The sequence below is a fragment of the Bubalus kerabau genome, chromosome 15, assembly GCF_029407905.1.
Source record: "Bubalus kerabau isolate K-KA32 ecotype Philippines breed swamp buffalo chromosome 15, PCC_UOA_SB_1v2, whole genome shotgun sequence".
Classification (NCBI taxonomy): domain Eukaryota; kingdom Metazoa; phylum Chordata; class Mammalia; order Artiodactyla; family Bovidae; genus Bubalus; species Bubalus kerabau.
In genome coordinates this window covers 11,196,906-11,218,495 of record NC_073638.1, presented here as the reverse complement: position 1 = coordinate 11,218,495, position 21,590 = coordinate 11,196,906, and positions in this window count along the sequence as shown.

The window sequence follows — 21,590 nt, the reverse complement described above, 5'->3', positions numbered from 1 at the left end:
GCATGGGAACCAGAGATAAAATTGCTAACATCTGTTGGATAATTGAAAAACCAAGAGAATTCCAGAAAAACATCTACTTTTGCTTTCTTGACTATGCCAAAGCCTTTGACTCTGTGGATCACCACAAATGGTGGAAAATTCTTCAAGAGATGGGAATACCAGACCACCAGACCTGCCTCTTGAGAAATCTGTGTGCAGGTCAGGAAGCAATAAAACTGGACATAGAACAACAGACTGGTTCCAAATAGGGAATACATCACAGCTATATATTGTCACCCTACTTATTTAACTTCTATGCAGTGTACATCATGAGAAACACTTGGCTGGAGGAAGCACAAGCTGGAATCAAGATTGCTGGGATAAATATCAATAACCTCAGATATGCAGATAACATCGTCTTTATGGCAGAAAGTGAAGAATAACTACGAGCCTCTTGATGAAAGTGAAAGAGGAGAGTGAAAAAGTTGGCTTAAAGCTCAACATTCAGAAAACTAAGATCATGGCCATCTGGTCCCATCACTTCATGGCAAATAGATGGGGAACAGTGGAAACAGTGAGAGACTTTACTTTTGGGGGCTCCAAAATCACTCTAGATAGTTACTGATGACTTTAAATTAAAAGACACTTGCTCGTTGGATGAAAAATTATGACCAGCATAAATTTTTAGACAGCATATTAAATAACAGAGACATTACTTTGCCAACAAAGGTCCATATAGTCAAAGCTATAGTTTTTCCAGTAGTCATGTATGGATGTGAGAGTTGGACTATAAAGAAAACCGAGCACAGAAGAATTGATTCTTTTGAACTGTAGTGTTGGAGAAGACTATTGAGAGTTCCTTGGACAGCAAGGAGATCCAACCAGTCCATCCTAAAGGAAATCAATCCTGAATATTCACTAGAAGGACTGATGCTGAAGCTGAAAGTCCAATAATGTGGCCACCTGATGTGAAGAACTCACTCATTAGAAAAGACCCTGATGCTGTGAAAGATTGAGGGCAGGAGCAGAAGGGGATGACAGAGAATGAGATGGTTGGATGGACATGACTCAATGGACATGAGTTTGAGTAAACTCCGGGAGTTGGTGATGGACAGGGAGGCCTGGAGTGCTGCAATCCATGGGGTTGCAAAGGGTCGGACATGACTGAGCGACTGAACTGAACTGAGAACAGATATATAGAGCATTAAAAATATTTTTGCTCCTAAAGGTATGTATTCACATGAAACCTTTAGGAAATATTCTTTTGGAAAAACTTGAGAACAGATAAGTTAGGAGACTTTTGATTAAGCATATCAGATATTGAGATACATAGAGAAACAGAGAGCAAAATAGAGAAATGCAGAGACGAATGGATAGATAAATAGTTAGATAGGTAAATAGATAGATACACAGACATATCCATACATATATACATAGATTCATAGAAAAAAGTTGAATTATTTGATTCTTCCCCAAATTCAAATTAAGACACTTGTGAGCCTGTGGAGTAGTCAGCCTTTGGGCATCTATTGTAATAAATTGATTTGTATGATATAAAATAATTTGCCTTGTCAGACATCAATAACTTTGCTCAGAGAGGAAGATAGCATTATCTATCTTAAGTATCAGATTCCAGGCCCAATTATGTATAATCATGACTAATATCCACAGAGAAAGACATTTCAGGATGTATCTCAAATTATTATTTTCATAGAGACTTGCTCACAAATAATGGTATAGTTTTAACATGTAGGTGGCATATTCTATTTTTTTAATTAAATTAAAGACTCTAAATTCTATAGAGCTTTAAAATTTTCAAGAGTCACACACATGATTTAATATAATCTCATAATAACTTTTTCTCCTCCCTGTACCTTTTCCTTACCCATAATAACTAGTTAACTCTATGAATCTGCTTCTTTTTTGTCTTATTTGCTATTTATCAATTTTTTTTACATTCCACAAATAAGTAATATCATATAGTATTTTTCTTTCTGACTTATTTCACTTAGCATAATGCCCTCCAAGTCCATCCATGTTGCCACAAATGACAAAATTTCATTCTTCTTGATGGCTGAGTGTGTGTGCATTTTTTTTTTTTAAATCCATTAACCTCTTGATGGGTATTGTAAGCAATGTTGCTATGAACACTGGGATAAAGTATCTTTGCTAATTGATGTTTTTGTTTTTTCAGATGTATATCCAGCAGTGGAGTTGCCGGGTCGTATGGTAGTTTTATTTTTAGTTTCCTGAAAAATCTCCATACTGTTTCCAATTTACATTCCAAACAACAGTGTATGTGGATTCACTTTTTTCTACATCCTTGCCAACTGGTGTTCATTGTGTTTTTGTTTTTGTTTTGATGATGGCCATTCTGACTAGTGAGACGTGATACCTCACTGTGGTTTTGATTTGTATTTGCATTTCCCTGATTATTTGTGATGTTGAGCATCTTTTCATTTGCTTGTTGACCATCTGAATTTATTATTTGGAAAAATGTCTATTCAATTCTTCTGTTCATTTTTCATTGAGTTGCTGTTTGTTTGATGTTGAGCTGTATGAACTGTATGTTGAGCAGTATGAACTGTTTATACATATTTGATATTATTCCCTCATCAGTCATATAATTTGCAAACATCTTCTCCCATTCAGTAGGTAAGAATGGTTTCATTTGTTGTGCAAAAATGTTTTAAGTTTAATTACATTGTACATGTTTATTGCTGCTTTTATTTTCTTTGTTTTAGGAGATGGATTCAAATAATATTGCTGTGGTTTATGTCAAAGAATGTTCTGCTTATGTTTTCTTCCAGGAGTTTTATAATATCTTGTCTTATATTTAGATTTTTTTTTAATTTTATTTTATTTTTAAACTTTACAAAATTTTATCAGTTTTGCCAAATATCAAAATGAATCCACCACAGGTATACATGTGTTCCCCATCCTGAACCCTCCTCCCTCCTCCCTCCCCATTCCATCCCTCTGGGTCGTCCCAGTGCACTGGCCCCCAAGCATCCAGTATCGTGCATTGAACCTGGACTGGCAACTCGTTTCATACATGATATTATACATGTTTCAATGCCATTCTCCCAAATCTTCCCACCCTCTCCCTCTCCCACAGAGTCCATAACACTGTTCTATACATCAGTGTCTCTTTTGTATAATTAGATTTTTAATCCATTTTTAGTTTATTTATTTTTTAATGAGATAAAATATTTTATTCTTACCAGTAGTAGAAATGCAAATTGTGTAATAAATTATGTAATGTTTCAAACATCAAATCAAGATAGGTTTACATAATATTAAAATAAGGTTTAAGGGTAGGTTTGTAGATCTTTAAACTGGTGTAAATTTTTTTTTTTTTTCTTCAGAAACATGTGTGTTTGCCTTTTTTTTTTTTAATTTTATTTTATTTTTAAACTTTACATAATTGTATTAGTTTTGCCAAATATCAAAATGAATTCGCCACAGGTACACCCGTGCCCCCCATCCTGAACCCCCCTCCCTCCCCCCTCCCCACACCCTCCCCCTGGGTCGTCCCAGTGCACCAGCCCCAAGCATCCAGTTTATTTTTTGTATATGGTGTTAGGGAATGTTCTAATTTTGTTCTTTTACATGTAACTGTCCAGTTTCCCCAGCACCAATTATTGAAAAGATCAATTTTTCTCCACTGTATGTTCTTGCCTCCTTTTTCATAGATTGGTTAACCATAAGCCTGTGGGTTTATTTCTGGGCTTTCTATCATGTTCCATTGATGTATGTCTATTTTTTGTGCAAGTACCATACTGTTTGGGGGATTGTATATTTGTAGTGTAGTCTGAAGTCAGGGAGTGTAATTCTTCCAGCTCTATTCTCCTTTCTCAAGATTGTTTTTGCTATTTGGGATATTTTCACTCATACAAATTTAAAAATTATGTATTTTAATTCTGTGATAAATTACACTGGCATGTTTGATAGGAATTGCATTTAATCTGTAGGTTGCCTTGTGTAGTACTGTCATTTTGTCATAGTGTCATTACAAGGATCAACAATATTGATCCTTGTAATCCAACAATAGGGTATCTTATATTGGCTTATGCTGACTTCAATTTTTTTCATCAGTGTCTTATGGCCTTCTGTCTTCTGTCTCCTTAGGTATGTTTACCCCTAGTTTTTTTTTTTTTTTTTTTTTTTTTTTTTTTTAATGTCATAGTAAATGGGATTATTTCATTAATTTCTCTTACCTTTACTTTGCTGTTGTTGTATAGAAATGCAACATATTTCTGTATATCATTTTTATACCTTGAAAACATACTGAATTCATTGATGAACCATAGTAGTTTTCTGAGGATATCTTTAGTATTTCCAATGTGTAGTGTCATGCCATCTGCAAACAATGACAGATTTACTTCTTTTCCAATGTGAATTCCTCTGATTTCTCTTTCTTGCCTGTTTACTGTGGATAGGAAGTCCAAAAATATGTTTAATAAAAGTGGTGAGAGTGGGCATTCTTATATTTTTCTTATCGTAGAGGAAATATTTCAGCTTTTCGCCGTTGAGTATGATATTAGTTGCAGATTTGTCATATATGACCTATACTTTTTGAAGTATGTTCCTTATAGTTCCACTTTCTGGAGAATTTTTATCCTAAGTGGGTGTTGAACATTATCAAAAACTTTTCCTCCATCTATTAAGATAATCTTTTATTTTTTCATTATCAGTTTGTTACTGTGTATCAAACTATATCACATTGATCACACTGATTTGTATGTCACATTGATTTGTGGATACTGAAAGATTCTTTCATCCCTGGGATAAATCCTACTTGATAACGGTGCATATTGCTTTTAATGTGCCAATGAATTCTGTTTGCTGATATTTTATTGAGGATTTTACCTTTGTGCTAATTAGTAATATAGACCTATAATTTTCTTATTTTAGTTATATATTTGTTTGGTTTTGGTATCTGGGTGATGCTTGCCTCATAAAATGAGTTCACAAGTATTCCATTTTCTACAACTTTTTGGAATAATTTCAGGTGAAAAGGTATTAATTCTTCTCTAAACATTTGATAGAATTCACCTCTGAAGCCACCTGGTCCTGTACTTTTGTTTCTTGGGATTTTTTTTTTAATTTTATTTTATTTTTAAACTTTACATAATTGTATTAGTTTTGCCAAATATCAAAATGAATCAGCCACAGGTATACATGTGTTCCCCATCGTGAACCCTCCTCCCTCCTCCCTCCCAATTCCATCCCTCTGGGTCGTCCCAGTTCACCAGCCCCAAGCATCCAGTATCATGCATCGAACCTGACCTGGCAACTTGTTTCATACATGGTATTTTACATGTTTCAATGCCATTCTCCCAAATCTTCCCACCCTCTCCCTCTATAGCTGACTCAACTTAGTTACTTGTGATTCATCTATTCAAATCTTCTAATTCTTCCAGATAACCATAATGATGGTACCACTCACCTAGAGCCAGACATCCTGGAATGCAAAGTCAAAGTCAAATGGGAATTAGGAAGCATCACTACAAACAAAGCTAGTGGAGGCGATGGGATTCCAGTTGAACTATTCCAAATCCTAAAATATGATGCTGTGAAAGTGCTGCACTCAATATGCCCCAAAATTAGAAAACTCAGCAATGGCCACAGGACTGGAAAGGGTAAATTTTCATTCCAGTCCTAAAGACAGGCAATGCTAAAGAATGCTCAAATACTGCAGAATTGCACTCATCTCACACACTAGCAAAGCAATGCTTAAAATTCTCTAAGCCAGACTTCAACAGCTTGTGAACTGGGAACTTCAGATGTTCAAGCTGGTTTTAGAAATGGCAGAGGAACCAGAGATCAATTGCCAACATCTATTGGATTATCAGAAAAGCAAGAGGGTTCCAGAAAAAACATTTACTTCTGCTTTATTGACTATGCCAAAGCCTTTGACTGTGTGGATCACAACAAACTGAGGAAAATTCTTCAAGAGATAGGACTACCAGACCACCTTACCTAACTCCTGAGAAATCTTCCTTCTCAGGAAGAAATAAATCATGAAACAACAGTTAGAACCAGACATGGAACAAGAGACTGGTTCAAAATTGGGAAAGGAGAATGTCAAGGCTCTATATCGTCACTGTGCTTATTTAGCTTATATGCAGAGTACATCATGTGAAATGGCAGGTGAGATGAAGCACAAGCTGGAATCAAGATTGCTGGGAGAAATATAAATAACCTAGACACACAGATAACACCACCCTTATGGCAGAAAGTGAAGAAGAACTCAAGAGCCTCTTGATAAAAGTGAAAGAAGAGAGTGAAAAGCTGGCTTAATACTCAACATTCAAAAAATGAAGATCATGACATCTGGTCCCATCACTTCATGGCAAATAGGTGGGGAAACAATGGAAACAGTGACAGACTTTGTTTTCTGGGACTCCAAAATCACTGCAGATGGTGACTGAATCATAAAAATAAAGATGCTTGCTCTTTGGAAGAAAAGCCATGACAACCTAGTCAGCATATTGAAAAGCAGAGATATTACTTGCCCACAAAGGTCCATCTATTCAAAGCTATGGTTTTTCCAGTAGTCATGTATGGATGTGAGAGTCATACTGTAAAGAACACTGAGCACTGAAGAATTGATGCTTTTGAGCTGTGGTGTTGGAAAAGACTCCTGAAAGTCCATTGGACTGCAAGGAGATCAAACCAGGCAATCCTGAAAGAAATCAACCCCAAATATCCATTGGAAGTACTGATGCTGAAGCTGAAACTCCCATACTTTGGCCACCTGATGCGAAGTACTGACTCGTTATAAAAGACCCTGATGCTGCGAAAGATTGAAGGAAAGAGGAGAAGGGGATGATAGAGAATGAGATGGCTGGAAAGCATAACCTACTCAATGAACGTGTGCCAGGGACCAGCCCCAGCTGATCCAGGGTATTCGAAGGAGAGACGGCGTAGGCGAGGGTCAGGAAACAACTGCTTAATTACACTTTAATTAAGGATACAAAGAGTAATAGAATAAGGATAGCTCAGTGAGGAAATTCAGTGGAGAAAAGCGGCTGAAATAAGGATAGCTCAGTAGGAAAATTCAGTGGAGAAAAGAGGCTGAATAAAATTCCAAAGCAGGGTATTAACGTCACCTACGAAGGCCGCAGGCGTCCTCCCGTTCTCCCGAAGGAGAGGAGACACTAAGGCCTCCCCGGTTGGATCTTAGAAGCCCAGGCAAAATTAGTAGGCTTGACAAGCTTCCCCGCCTCAGAGGAAAGATTCAGCCAGAAGGTGAAAGAAAGAACGACATGGGGAGACCAAATTTCGGTGAACAAAAAAAGGGGCGTACTTTATTTTCCAAAATAGTTTTATACCTTAAGTTGTGCATAAAGGATAATGGGGGAAGGGGTGGAGTCATGCAAGGACAGCAGTTCCTGGTTCTAATTGAAGCCAGGCTTTCAAACTTATCATATGCAAAAGTTCAGGTGATTGACATCATCTTCTGGCCCGGAAGCCTGTTAACATTTTAAGAAACTTATTTTTCTCTAAAGGTGATTATTCCAAAGTCAGGCACCAGCCTCCAAAAAAGCATTGGACAAAGCTGCATTTTACATTTCTATACACCCATTATATCAATCAATACACTGCCAAGGACACAGTAGGTAAGGAGTATGGAGACTTAACAGCAAACATTGGCTCAACAAGTGAAAAAACCCTTCACCAATACAATTTCTAATCAATCTTTTAACTACTCAAAGGAATCTGTGTTTAGGCAGTTTAGAACATCTCCTGCCTCTCACAGTTGGGAGGCTCTGAACAATCACACGTGGCCGGAAAAACCTCTTCAGGCAGGCTAGAGGATTTCCAAAGGAGTTTGTAGGTTGAAACACTGTCACACCCAGGAATTATTAACTGGAGCTGTAAGCTAACTCTCTTTTCAGAGAGAGGTAGTGGGGGACAGCCCCCCATAAAGTCAGAGGTGTAGGTGAAAGCACAAAGCAGAAAGTAGGCAGACTCTGGTTTTCGGGGTAGATGCTCAAGAATTTCCAGGGGGACTCCTGAGGCTCGATCCCGCCTTTGCGTATGCCGAGCCTCCTTCCTCATGACCTTTGCCACGGGTGGAGTGCCTCACGCTGGCCCCCGGCAGTGATAGAATTCTAGTTGAGCTATTCCAGATCCTCACTCAATATGCAATATGCCGGCTCCCGGCAAACATGAGTTTGAGCAAGCCTTGGAAGTTCGTGTTAGACAGTGAAGCCTGGCATGCTACAGTCCAAGGGGGTAGCAAAGAGTTGGACATGACTGAGCCACTGAATTGAACTGATTTCTTCCTTGTTCAGTGTTGCAAGTTATACTTTTGCAACAATTTACCCACTTCTTTTAGCTTGCCCATTTTATTGTCATATAGTTATTTGTAATAGTATTATGACTATGGTGTCAGTTTTAATTTCTTTTTAATTTCTGTTTTTTATTTATTTATTTTTATTTAAACCTTCTCTTTTTCTGTTCATGATCCTGGCTAAAGGTTATTAATTTTTATTATCTTTTCAAAGAGCCAGCAATTAGTTGCATTGATCTTTGCTACATTTTAAGTCTCTAATTCATTTATTTCTGATCTGACATTGATGATATTTGTGATTTCTTTTCTTCTACAAACTTCAGCTTTTGTTTGTTCTTCTTTCTCTATTTCCTTTAGATACAAAGTTAAGTTGTTTATTTGAGATTTTTTTTCATTTCCTGTAGTAAGCTTGTATCATAATACAGTTCCCTCTTAGAACTGTTTTTGTTATGTCCCATAGACTTTGGATTGTTGTAGTTTCATGTTTGTTTATCTCTAGGTAATTTTTGATTTCCTGAAACATACCTGAAGGAGGTACCATCTGGCCCACACCTCTGGACAACAGAAATGCTTTTTGCTCTGAAACTGAAATATATATATATATAACTGTTGTGGCACTATTAATGTTTGCTAAAATCCATAAAGATAAGCTGACATGACACAGAATGTAGTATCTTCACTGAGGCATTGATAACAAAACTTGTCTATGATGAAAAGCCTCCTGTATAGTACTTAAGGAACATTTTCCTGGTCTGGGGAGCCTACATCAAAACATAGGAAGAGTCACAGAAACAAATAAACCAAGAACGCTTTATGATTTTTTGAGGTACACTCATAAAATCCAGTTATTACAGATGAGACTTTTGAAAATCAGAAATTGTAAAACCATCATTTTAGAAAAAAATTGATTACCATTTTCTTCTAGATATTTGTTTTTTAATAATCTGAAGGCTTTTTAATAATCTAAATTTAAATCAATTTATTTGACTAGATTTCCTTAAATCATTTCAATTAAATAAGTAGATATTGAGAAACTAAGATAACTTTTGACCTGTAGGAGCTTATAACTTAGATAATGCAAAGTAATGCAAATGACATAAAAAGGAATAGATTCTTACACAATAATCAAAAAGGGAGGAATATGTGTTCAATTTTTAAATTATTCAAATGAATATTATTACATAGAGTCATATGTACATTTTTAGTTCCTAATTTGACAGTTAGTTAGTATGTGCATATATTAATGAATGTTTGTATTTGAACATAGATACAAAACAAAAAACTAATAAAATCATATTACTCAGAAAAAATATATATATTCATATCATTTATTTGTCTCAGCCTTTGAAATTTATTTATAATTTATTATCTCAAATTTAAATGATATTAGGCATTTTTTTAAAGACATTCATTAACATTATAATCAGCCATCTATTTCCGTAAGTGTGTCTTTGTGTAAATACTAGCCAAAAGCCTATGCTAGGCAAAATATCAATCCATAATAATGCACATGCTACCTTACTATCAAATTAGGAACTAAAAATGTACATTTGGCTATACATGCTGCTGCTGCTGCATGTATATACATGACATGACTGTCGCATCAGTCGTGTCCAACTCTGTGCGACCCCATAGACAGCAGCCCACCAGGCTCCCCTGTCCCTGGGATTCTCCAGGCAAGAACATTGGAGTGGGTTGCCATTTTCTTCTCCAGTGTATGAAAATTAAAAGTGAAAGTGAAGTCGCTCAGTCGGGTCTGAATTTTAGCAACCCCATGGACTGCAGCCCACCAGGCTCCTCCGTCCACAGGATTTTCCAGGCAAGAGTATGGCAATGGGGTGCCATTGCCTTCTCCGTACCATGGCTGGTAGGTGTCATTTATTCTAGCTAACAGAGTCAGACTTTCATCTGACAGAGCAAGAAAATATGAATATGCATATATGTATGTATGTATGTATATATATATATATATATATATATATATATATATATATATCAGTTCAGTTCAGTTCAGTCCCTAACTCATGTCCGACTCTTTGCGACTCCATGAACAACAGCACACCAAGCCTCCCTGTCCATCACCAACTCCCGGAGTCCACCCAAACCCATGTCCATCAAGTTGGTGATGCCATCCAACCATCTCATCCTCTATCGTCCCCTTCTCCTCCTGCCCTCAATCTTTCCCAGCACCAGGGTCTTTTCCAATGAATCAGCTCTTGACATCAGGTGGCCAAAGTATTGGAGTTTCAGCTTCAGCATCAGTCCTTCCAATGAATATTCAGGACTGATTTCCTTTAGGATGGACTGGTTGGATCTCCTTGCAGTCCAAGGGACGCTCAAGAGTCTTCTCCAACATCACAGTTCAAAAGCATCAATTATTCCGTGCTAGCTTTCTTTATAGTCCAACTCTCACATTCATACATGACCATTGGAAAAACCACAGCCTTGACTAGACAGACCTTTGTTGACAAAGTAATGTCTGCTTGTCAATATGCTCTTTAGGTTGGTCATAATTTTCCTTCCAAGGAGTAAGCTACTTTTAATTTCATGGCTGCAAATCACCATCTGCAGGGATTTGGGAGCCCAGAAAAATAAAGTCAGTCATTGTTTCCACTGTTTCCCCATCTACTTGCCATGAAGTGATGGGACCATATGCCATGATCATAGTTTTCTGAATGTTGAGCTTTAAGCCAACATTTTCAGTCTCCTCTTTCACTTTCATCAAGAGACTCTTTAGTGCTTCTTCACTTTCTGCCATAAGGGTGGTGTCATCTGCATATTTGAGGTTATGGATATTTCTCCCAGCAATCTTGATTCCAGATTGTGCTTCCTCCAGCAAGTGTTTCTTATGATGTACTCTGTATATAGGTTAAATAAGCAGGGTGACAATATACAGCCTTGACGTACTCTTTCCCTATTTGGAACCAGTCTGTTGTTCTATGTCCAGTTCTAACTGTTGCTTCCTGACCTGCATACAGGTTTCTCAAGAGCCAGGTCAGGTGGTCTGGTATTCCCATCTCTTTAAGAATTTCCCACAGTTTATTGAAATCCACACAGTCAAAGGCTTTGGCATAGTCAATGAAGCAGAAATAGACATTTTTCTGGAACTCTCTTGCTTTTTTGATGATCCAATGGATGTTGGCAACTTGATCTCTGGTTCCTCTGCCTTTTCTACAGCCAGCTTGAGCATTAGAAGTCCTTGGTTCACATATTGCTGAAGCCTGGCTTGGATAATTTGAGGAATACTTTACTAGCGTTGGGCTTCCCTGGTGGCTCAGAAGTTAAAGCGTCTGCCTATAATGCAGGAGACCAGGGTTCGATCCCTGGGTCGGGAAGATCCCCTGGAGAAGGAAATGGCAACCCACTCCAGTATTCTTGCCTGGAGAGTCCCATGGACGGAGGAGCCTTGTAAGTTAAAGTTCACAGGGTCGCAGAGTCGGACACGACTGAGCGACTTTTCTTTCACTTTCACTTTACTAGCGTGTGAGATGAGTGTCATTGTGCGGTAGTTTGAGCGTTCTTTGGCATTGCCTTTGGGATTGAAATGAAAACTGATCTTTTCCAGTCCTGTGGCCACTGATGAGTTTTCCCAATTTGCTGGCATATTGAGTGCAGCACTTTCACAGCATCATCTTTCATCATGTGAAACAGCTCAACTGGAATTTCATCACCTCCCCTAGCTTTGTTAATAGTGATGCTTCCTATGGCCCACTTGACTTCACATTCCAGGATGTCTGGCTCTAGGTGAGTGATTACACCATGGTGTTACATGGGTCGTGAAGATCTTTTTTGTACAGTTCTGTGTATTCTTGCCACCTCTTCTTAATATCTTCTGCTTCTGTTAGGTCCATACCATTTCTGTCCTTTATCGAGCCCATCTTTGCATGAAATGTTCCCTTGGTATCTCTAATTTTCTTTTTTTTTTTTTTTCTTATTATTATTTTTTTTAATTTTATTTTATTTTTAAACTTTACATAACTGTATTAGATTTGCCAAATATCAAAATGAATCCGCCACAGGTATACATGTGTTCCCCATCCTGAACCCTCTTCCCTCCTCCCTCCCCATTCCATCCCTCTGGGTCGTCCCAGTGCACCAGCCCCAAGCATCCAGTATCGTGCATCGAACCTGGACTGGCAACTCATTTCATACATGATATTTTACATGTTTCAATGCCATTCTCCCAAATCTTCCCACCCTCTCCCTCTCCCACAGAGTCCATAAGACTATTCTATACATCAGTGTCTCTTTTGCTGTCTCGTACACAGGGTTATTGTTACCATCTTTCTAAATTCCATATATATGCGTTAGTATACTGTATTGGTGTTTTTCTTTCTGGCTTACTTCACTCTGTATAATAGGCTCCAGTTTCATCCACCTCATTAGAACTGATTCAAATGTATTCTTTTAATGGCTGAATAATACTCCATTGTGTATATGTACCATGGCTTTCTTATCCATTCATCTGCTGATGGACATCTAGGTTGCTTCCATGTCCTGGTTATTATAAACAGTGCTGCAATGAACATTGGGGTACTCGTGTCTCTTTCCCTTCTGGTTTTCTCAGTGTGTATGCCCAGCAGTGGGATTGCTGGATCATAAGGCATGTCTATTTCCAGTTTTTTAAGGAATCTCCACACTGTTCTCCATAGTGGCTGTACTAGTTTGCATTCCCACCAACAGTGTAAGAGGGTTCCCTTTACTCCACACCCTCTCCAGCATTTATTACTTGTAGACTTTTGGATTGCAGCCATTCTGACTGGTGTGAAATGGTACCTCATAGTGGTTTTGATTTGCATTTCTCTGATAATGAGTGATGTTGAGCATCTTTTCATGTGTTTGTTAGCCATCTGTATGTCTTCTTTGGAGAAATGTCTATTTAGTTCTTTGGCCCATTTTTTGATTGGGTCATTTATTTTTCTGGAGTTGAGCTGTAGGAGTTGCTTGTATATTCTCGAGATTAGTTGTTTGTCAGTTGCTTCATTTGCTATTATCTTCTCCCATTCTGAAGGCTGTCTTTTCACCTTGCTAATAGTTTCCTTTGATGTGCAGAAGCTTTTAAGGTTAATTAGGTCCCATTTGTTTATTTTTGCTTTTATTTCCAATATTCTGGGAGGTGGGTCATAGAGGATCCTGCTTACATCACAGCAGGTATCTCTAATTTTCTTGAAGAAATCTCTAGTCTTTCCCATTCTGTTGTTTTCCTCTATTTCTTTGCACTGATCACTGAAGAAGGCTTTCTTATCTCTTCTTGCTATTCTTTGGAACTCTGCATTTAAATGGGTATATCTTTCCTTTTGTCCTTTGCTTTTTGCTTTCCTTCATTTCACAGCTATTTGTAAGGCCTCCTCAGACAGCCATTTTGCTTTTTTGCATTTCTTTCTCTTGGGCATGGTCTCAATTTCTGTCTCTTGTACAATGTCATAAACCTCTGTCTATATTTCATCAGGCTCTCTTTCTATCAGATCTAGTCCCTTAAATCTATTTCTCACTTCCACTGTATAGTCATAAGGGATTTGATATACACACACATAAATACACATTTCTGAAAGTATTTCTATATGTGATCCTGTATCTCTATATTATGACAAAAATGAGTTTATATTGATGTCTTCACTTCAAATCCATTAATAGATGAATCAGTACAGTACTTATATGCATATTTTTTCTTTCTGTGGTTTTAATGGTGCATTTTATATGAGTAAGTGACAGTTGCTCAGTTGTCCAACTCTTTGTGACCCCATGAACTATACAGTTCATGGAATTCTCCAGGTCAGAATACTGGAATGGGTAGCCTTTTCCTTCTCTAGGGGATCTTCCCTACCCAGGTATCAAACCCAGGTCTCATGCATTGCATACAGATTTTTTACCAGCTGAGCCACAAGGGAAGCCCACATTTTAAATGATTATATTTTATTGTCATCTTACCAAATCAATTATACTTTAAAATATTTTACTATCATAATGTTTTTAATACATTTAACTAATCTAACTCCACCTTCAAATAACAGCATAATGCATTATGAGCAGTGTACACAGTTCATAACAGATTATACACAATTCATCTCCCTCCTCCATTATAATACTGCTGATAGTCACTTCATTTGTTCATTTGCTATCATCATCTAGAACGTTGTTACTATTACTTTAATTCATTATCTTTTAATCAGTAAAAGGTAATTTTTAAAATTTTTAAAGATTTTACTCTCATTCTTTCTCCAATATTCCTCTGTTTTTATGTATGTTTAAGATTCTACATTATATCCTTTTCCTTCTTTCTGAGAAACTTCTTAAAGCATTTCTGCAAGGCAGGTCTGTTGATGATGAATGAGTGGCATAAATGTTTGATTGAGAATGTCTTTATTTATTTTTCACTATGAAGGAGAACTTTACTGAAATGAAGCAGACTGGTGGATTTTATAAGACATCTTGTGGCCAAGGAACCTAACTAAGTAGCACCTGAATTATTGAATCATGTGCTGTGCTTAGTTGCTCAGTAGTGTCTGACTCTATGATACCATAGACTGTAGCCCACCAGGCTACTTTATCTATGGGGATTCTCCAGGCAGGAATACTGGAGTGGGTTGCTGTGTATTCCTCCAGGGGATCTTCCCAACCCAGGTATCTAACCCAGGTTTCCCACATTACAGGTGGATTTTTACCATCAGAGGAACCAGGAAGCCCTTTGAACCATGGAGACTATGAAATAATAAGTGTTGGTTTCTATTTTGTTTTTTTAATTTTAAGCCATTGAATTTTATGGTAATATGTTTTGTAACAATGTATTATTGATACCTTTCTTTTGAGATGCCAATGGATTTTATTGCTTCCCCCCCGCCCCCCATTCACAGTCTCCTCATTACTCATTTGTTAATGGGTATTAGCCACACTAATGTATTAGCCACACTAGTATCAAACTTACAGTCAGAGTGTAGAGGGAAGCATTTGGATGTCCATAGCAGGAATGATTTTGGATAATGCCAAACTCAAAAGGCCATAAAGAAAGTCAGAAAGGGCTGAAATTCCTGCTATTTTAAAGGTTGAATGCTTTCTTCAACTAAGAAGCTTGTGGTATCCCAAAATTTACACAATATAAATCCTTTCTAGTAGGTTTTAAAGAAGCTCTTATGTACAGTTTTCAGTATCCTGAGAGAAAGAGTTTAACAGATTTAATGGAAGGGGGAATGTGTTAATATGATGGGAATGCCATAACAAAATACCACAGATTTGGTGATTTAAACAAGATAAATTTATTTTCTCTGAGTATTTGTGGTCAGAATTCCAATATCAATTGAAATTTCAGATATTGTATTCACCTTTTCCTTTCTTACATATTTTCTGATGTAACTTTTATCTTTGAACTTCATGTGTAAAGCTTTTTTCTTCCATCTTCTTCATGATTTTACTTTTTTATTTTTTAAGTTTTTATATGACACACCTGGGTATAGAGAAGATATATGCCTGGGTATATGAGAAGGCAATGGTACCCTACTCCAGTACTCTTGCCTGCAAAATCCCATGGATGGAGGAGCCTGGAAGGCTGCAGTCCATGGGGTCGCTGAGGGTTGGACACGACTGAGCGACTTCACTTTCAGTTTTCACTTTCATCCATTGGAGAAGGAAATGGCAACCCACTCCAGCATTCTTGCCTGGAGAATCCCAAGGACAGGGAAGCCTGGTTGGCTGCCGTCTTTGGGGTCGCACAGAGTCGGACACGACTGAAGTGACTTAGCAGCAGCAGTAGCAGTAGCATGGCTGATTCATGTTGAGATTTGACAGAAGACAAAAAAATTCTGTAAAGCAATTATCCTCAATAAAAAAAAGTTAATCCATTAATAAAAAATACATGTAAAACTTCTAGTATAGTATTAATGTAGTTCATGTAGGAGAAAGTATAGCTTATTTAGAAAAGAATGTCTATAACCAATGACCCAACATTCCACAGTTACTGAAGTAAAGACTAAATGCTAGCTCAAAAGCCATTAATAAGTCCAGGTTGGTAGAAAAGATACTTTGCTTTATTTTGGATACTGGGAACTGGGGTTGGAGAACGATGGATGCCTATTCAAAGGATGACTAACCCCCTCCCCACAACAATCGAGTGGCAAGAGTTCTATACAGACAGATGGGCCTACATGCAGAAACAACACAGTCAGTTCTGATATTCATCTTGAAAATGGTCATCAGTGTTCTGACCAATGTCATTTTGGTGACTTTAAGTACAATTTATCTTCAGTTCCAGGGTCACTTTGTTCCCATTTCCTTGAGGTCAGTTCTTGGAATTGTGGCAGAATATGTCACGGTTCAGAAAAGGCAGAAGAACCAGAGATCAAATTGGCAACATTCACTGGATCACAGAGAAAGAAAGGGAATTCCAAGGTGAATCAACTCTATTTCATAAACTACACTAAAGCCTTTAACTGTGCAGATCATAACAAACTGTGGAAAGTTCTTCGAGAGATGGGAATACCAGACCATCTTACCTGTCTCTTGAGAAATCTGTATGTGGATCAAGAAGCAACAGTTAGAACCCTGTATGGAACAACTGATTCACACAAGATTGAGAAAAGAGTATGACAGCACTGTCTGCTGTCACTCTGCTTATTTAACGGTACATGCTGAGCATATCATGAGAAATGCCAGGCTGGATAAGTTACAAGCTGGAATCAAGGAGCTGGGAGAAGCATCAACAACCTCAGATATGTAGATGATTTCACTCTAATGGCAGAAAATGAGGAGGAACGATAGAACCTCTTGATGAAAGTGAAGGAGGAGAGTGAAAAAGCCAGCTTAAAACTAAATATTAAAAAAAAAAAAAAAAACTAAGATCATGACATCTGACCCCATTACTTCAGGGCAAATAGAAGGGGGGAAGGTGGAAGTAGTGACAGGTTTCCTCTTCTTGGGCTCTGAAATCACTGCTTATGGTGACTGCAGCCATGAAATCAGAAGACAACTACTTCTTGGCAGGAAAATGATGACAAATCTAGACAGTGTGTTGAAAAGCAGAGATAATACTGACAAAGGTCCATATAGTTGAAGCTATTTTCTTCCCAGTGGTCACATACAGTTGAGAGAGGTGGACTGTAAAGAAGGCAGAGTGACAAAGAATGGATGCCTTTGAACTGTGGTGCTGAAGAAGACTCCTGAAAGTCTCTTGGACAGTAAGGAGATCAATCCTGAATATTCACTGGAAAGACTGATGCTGAAGCTCTAGTATTTTGGTCATTTGATGTGAACAAACAACTTGGAAAGTCCCTGATGCTGGGAAAGATTGAGGGCAGAAGGAGAAGAGGGTGTCAGAGGATGAGATGGCTGGATAGCATCACCAATGCAATGAACATGAACTTGGGCAAACTTTGGGAGATTGTGAGGGACAGAGAGGCCTGGTGTGCTGTGGCCACGAGGGTGCACAGAGTCAGAAATACTGGGTGACTGAACCACAACAACAATGTCATGGCTACAGTCTGGTCATCATATAGTTAGCTTCTTCCACCTATTAAGGATTTCAGTGTGTATAAGACAGCACACAGGTTATGGTTCAGAATATTATCTGTAGCCCTCAAGAAGTAACTAAAAGTCCTTTACTAAGCTTAATGACTACATTATTATTACATGGTCTCCTTTCATTGTTTTCCTTTGTTTCTCCATTTTCCCACTTCTCTGATTAAACTTATTCTTTGGCTAATTTTTTTCCACAGACAAAAAAGCAGTCTAAGAACATGGAGGGGGTATGGGGCAAAGACTAGAGTGTCCTGCTCTGTTTCATCACCATATTAGGCTAGAAAAGTACGAGCAAAGTAAACTCAAAAAGCAAAAGCAATGAAATAGTAAAATTAATTGCAGAAATTCAATGAAATATAAAATGAAAACTTTTATATTTTGGCAAGGCAACAAGCTTATATTTTTAAAAAGCCACAAAATTAAAAAGCCCCAAAATTAAATTATCAAGTAAAAGTGAGAACACAAAGCACCAGTTTAAAAGTGGATGAAATTATCAGCAGTAATTCTAAGGGAAATTAAATTATTAAAAACTAATAAAAATTATAAATATAATCATGAAAATTTTGACACTTCCAATAAAATATTTTTGAAATATATCTTGTCAAAATTAATATAGAAAAAAATGAAATCTGAATATTTCTGTATTAAAGAAATTAGTGTTAATTAACCAATAAGTACATGAAAAAAAATGGCCAACATAAAATAAATTTCAGTTAAAACCATAATCATTAAAATAGATACAATTGACAAGACTGACTATGCCCAAGTCTGTCAAGAAGATGGGACAGTTCCAATATTCTCAAATATTGCTAATAAAATGAGAAAGTGTATCACCAGTTTGGCAAGAAGATTGCACATTTATTAATATGCAGTAAAGTTGTAGTTGTTCTTTAGCTGCTAAGTCATGTCTGACTCATTTGAGACCCCATGGACTGTAGCCCAACAAGCTCTGCTGTTCATGGGATTTCCCAGGCAAAAATACTAAAGTTGGTTATCATTTCCTTCTCCAGGGGATCATGTCTCCTGCATTGCAGGCAGGTTCTGTACCACTGAGCCAGGAGGGAAGCAGCATACAATAGTTACTGTAGAGTTAATATACAGTTACCATGCAACCCAGTTATGCTACTCAAATGCCACAAAATGAATCGAAATGTGATGATTCAGATAATCGGGTGTTTTTATCAGTGTTAGCTATATTAGCAATAACTTGAGACAACCCAAATGTCTATTAATTATTTACAGATGAAGTTTTGTATATCTATCCAAAAGAATCTATTGGACAATAAAATAAACAAAATATTAAAAGATGCAACCAAAAGAGATTAACCTCTAATACTATGCTACATTAATGAAGTAAAATTAGTACATCCTATACAATTTCATTTATATATAAATTTAGACAATGTGAACTAAATTTAGTGACTGAAATTTGTTGCCTGGTGATAGAGTTGAAAGGTGATCAGGATTTCAAAAGAGCATGAGAAATTCCTTGCAGATTGTTCTATATCTTGATTTGAGGGTGTATGTATATGTATGTATGTATATGTCAAAAGTCACTATGGGTTACTCTTTGATTCTTTGCAGTTCCTTATATTTCACTATACATCAACAAACTTGAAAACATTATATTCATTTTTGTAGAAAATTACACTCTTCAAAATAATTTCTGACATTACCTGAATAGGTATATACCTTCCTATCCCTTTGTCATCAATTTTCATCATGCTTTAGACATATTATTTGGCAAGGGAAATATGGGCAAAAGGAATGTGTGCCACTTCCGAGCATGGACTTTAAGAGGTATTCCATCATCCCTATTATCCTTACCCATATGAGTTCATTGTTCATGGATTACAGCCTTTTCCTGGTGAAAGGGCTTGTGTAACTCAATGAAGCTATGAACCATGCCATGCAGGGCCACACAAGATGAATGGGTCACAGTGAAGAGTTCTGACAAAATGTGGTCCATTGGAGAAGAAATGACAATCCACTCCAGTATTCTTGCCTGGAAAACTTCATGGACAGTAGGATAAGGCAAAAAGATGTGACACCAGAGGGTGAGCTCCTAGGTTGGAATGTGTCCAATATGCTACTGGGCAAAAGCAGAGGGCAATAACTAATAGCTCTAGAATGAATGAAGCAGTTGGGCCAAAGCAGAAATGATGCTCAGCTGTGGATGCCTCTGGAAGGAAAAGTAAAATCTGAAGCTGTAAAGAAAAATATTGCATTGGAATCTGGAATGTTAGATCCTTGAGTCAAGGTGAATTGGCGTGGTCAAGAAGGAGATAGCAAGAGCGAACATCAACATCTTAGGAATTAGTGAACTAAAACGAATCGGAATGAGTGAATTTAATATTGATGACTGTTATATCTGCTATTGAGGACTTCTTGGAGTAGCCCTCATAGTCAACAAAAGATTATGTTATATAGTAGTTGGCTGCAATCTCAAAAATGACAGAATGATCTCGGTTCATTTCTAAATGAACATTGCAGCAATCCAAGTCTATGTCTCAACTACTGATGCCAAAGAAGCTGTAGTTAACCAGTCTATGAAGACTTACAATACCTTCTGGAAGTAACACACACAAAAATGATGTCTTTTTCATCATAGGGATTAGAATGCAAAAGTAGGAATTCAAGAGATATCTGAAGTAACAGGCAAATTTGGCTTTGGAGTACAAAATGAAGTGGGCCAAAGGCTAACAGTTATGTCAAGACAACACTCTGGTCATAGCAAACATCCTTTTCCGACAAGACAAGAGCTGACTCTACATGTGGACATTACCACATAATCTCAATACTGAAATTAGATTGATTATGTTCTTTGAAGCCAATGATGGAGAAACTCTAGAGCAAGCAAAAACAAGATCTTAGCTGACTGTAGCTCAGATCACCAGCTCCTTATTGCAAAATGCAGGCTGAAATTTGAGAAGGTAGGGAAAACTGCCAGGCCATTCATGTATGAAAGCAAAAGTGAAAGTTGCTCAGTCGTGTCCAACCCTATGTGACTCCATGGACTATACAGTCCATGGAATTCTCCAGGTCGAAATATTGGATTGGGTAGCCTTTCCCTTCTCCAGGGGATCTTCCCAACCCAGGGATCAAACCCACATCTCCTGCATTGCAGGTGGATTCTTTACCAGTTGAGTCACAAGGGAAGCCCAAGAATACTGGAGTCAGCAGCTGATACCTTCTGCAGCGTACCTTCCTGACCCAGGAATCAAACCAAAATCTCCTGCACTGCAGGCAGATTCTTGACCAACTGAACTATCAGGGAAGCACAGGCCATTCAGGTATGACCTAATTTAAATTCCTTATGATTATACAGTGGGGGTGAAGAATAGATTCAAAGGATTAGATCTGGTAGAGAGAATGCCTGAAGAACTATGAATGGAGGTTCATAACACTGTAGAGGAGGCAGTGATCAAAATCATCCCAAAGAAAAAGAAATGCAAGAAGGCAAAGTGGTTGTCTCAGGAGGCTTACAAATAGCTGAAAAATGAAGAGAAGTGAAAGGCAACAGAGAAAGAGAAATATATACCCAAGTGAATCCAGAGCATAGTAAGGAGAGATAAGAAGCCCTTCTTAAAAGGACAATACAAAGAAATAGAAGAAAACAATAGAATGGGAAAGACGAGATCTTTTCAGGAAAACTGGAGAGATATATCACGGGAAAATTTTATGCAAGAATGGGCACTATAAAGGACAGAAATGATAAGGACATAACAGAAGCAGAAAAGATTAAGAAGAAGTGACAAGAATACACAGAAGAACTATATAAGAAAGATCCTAATGACCCAGA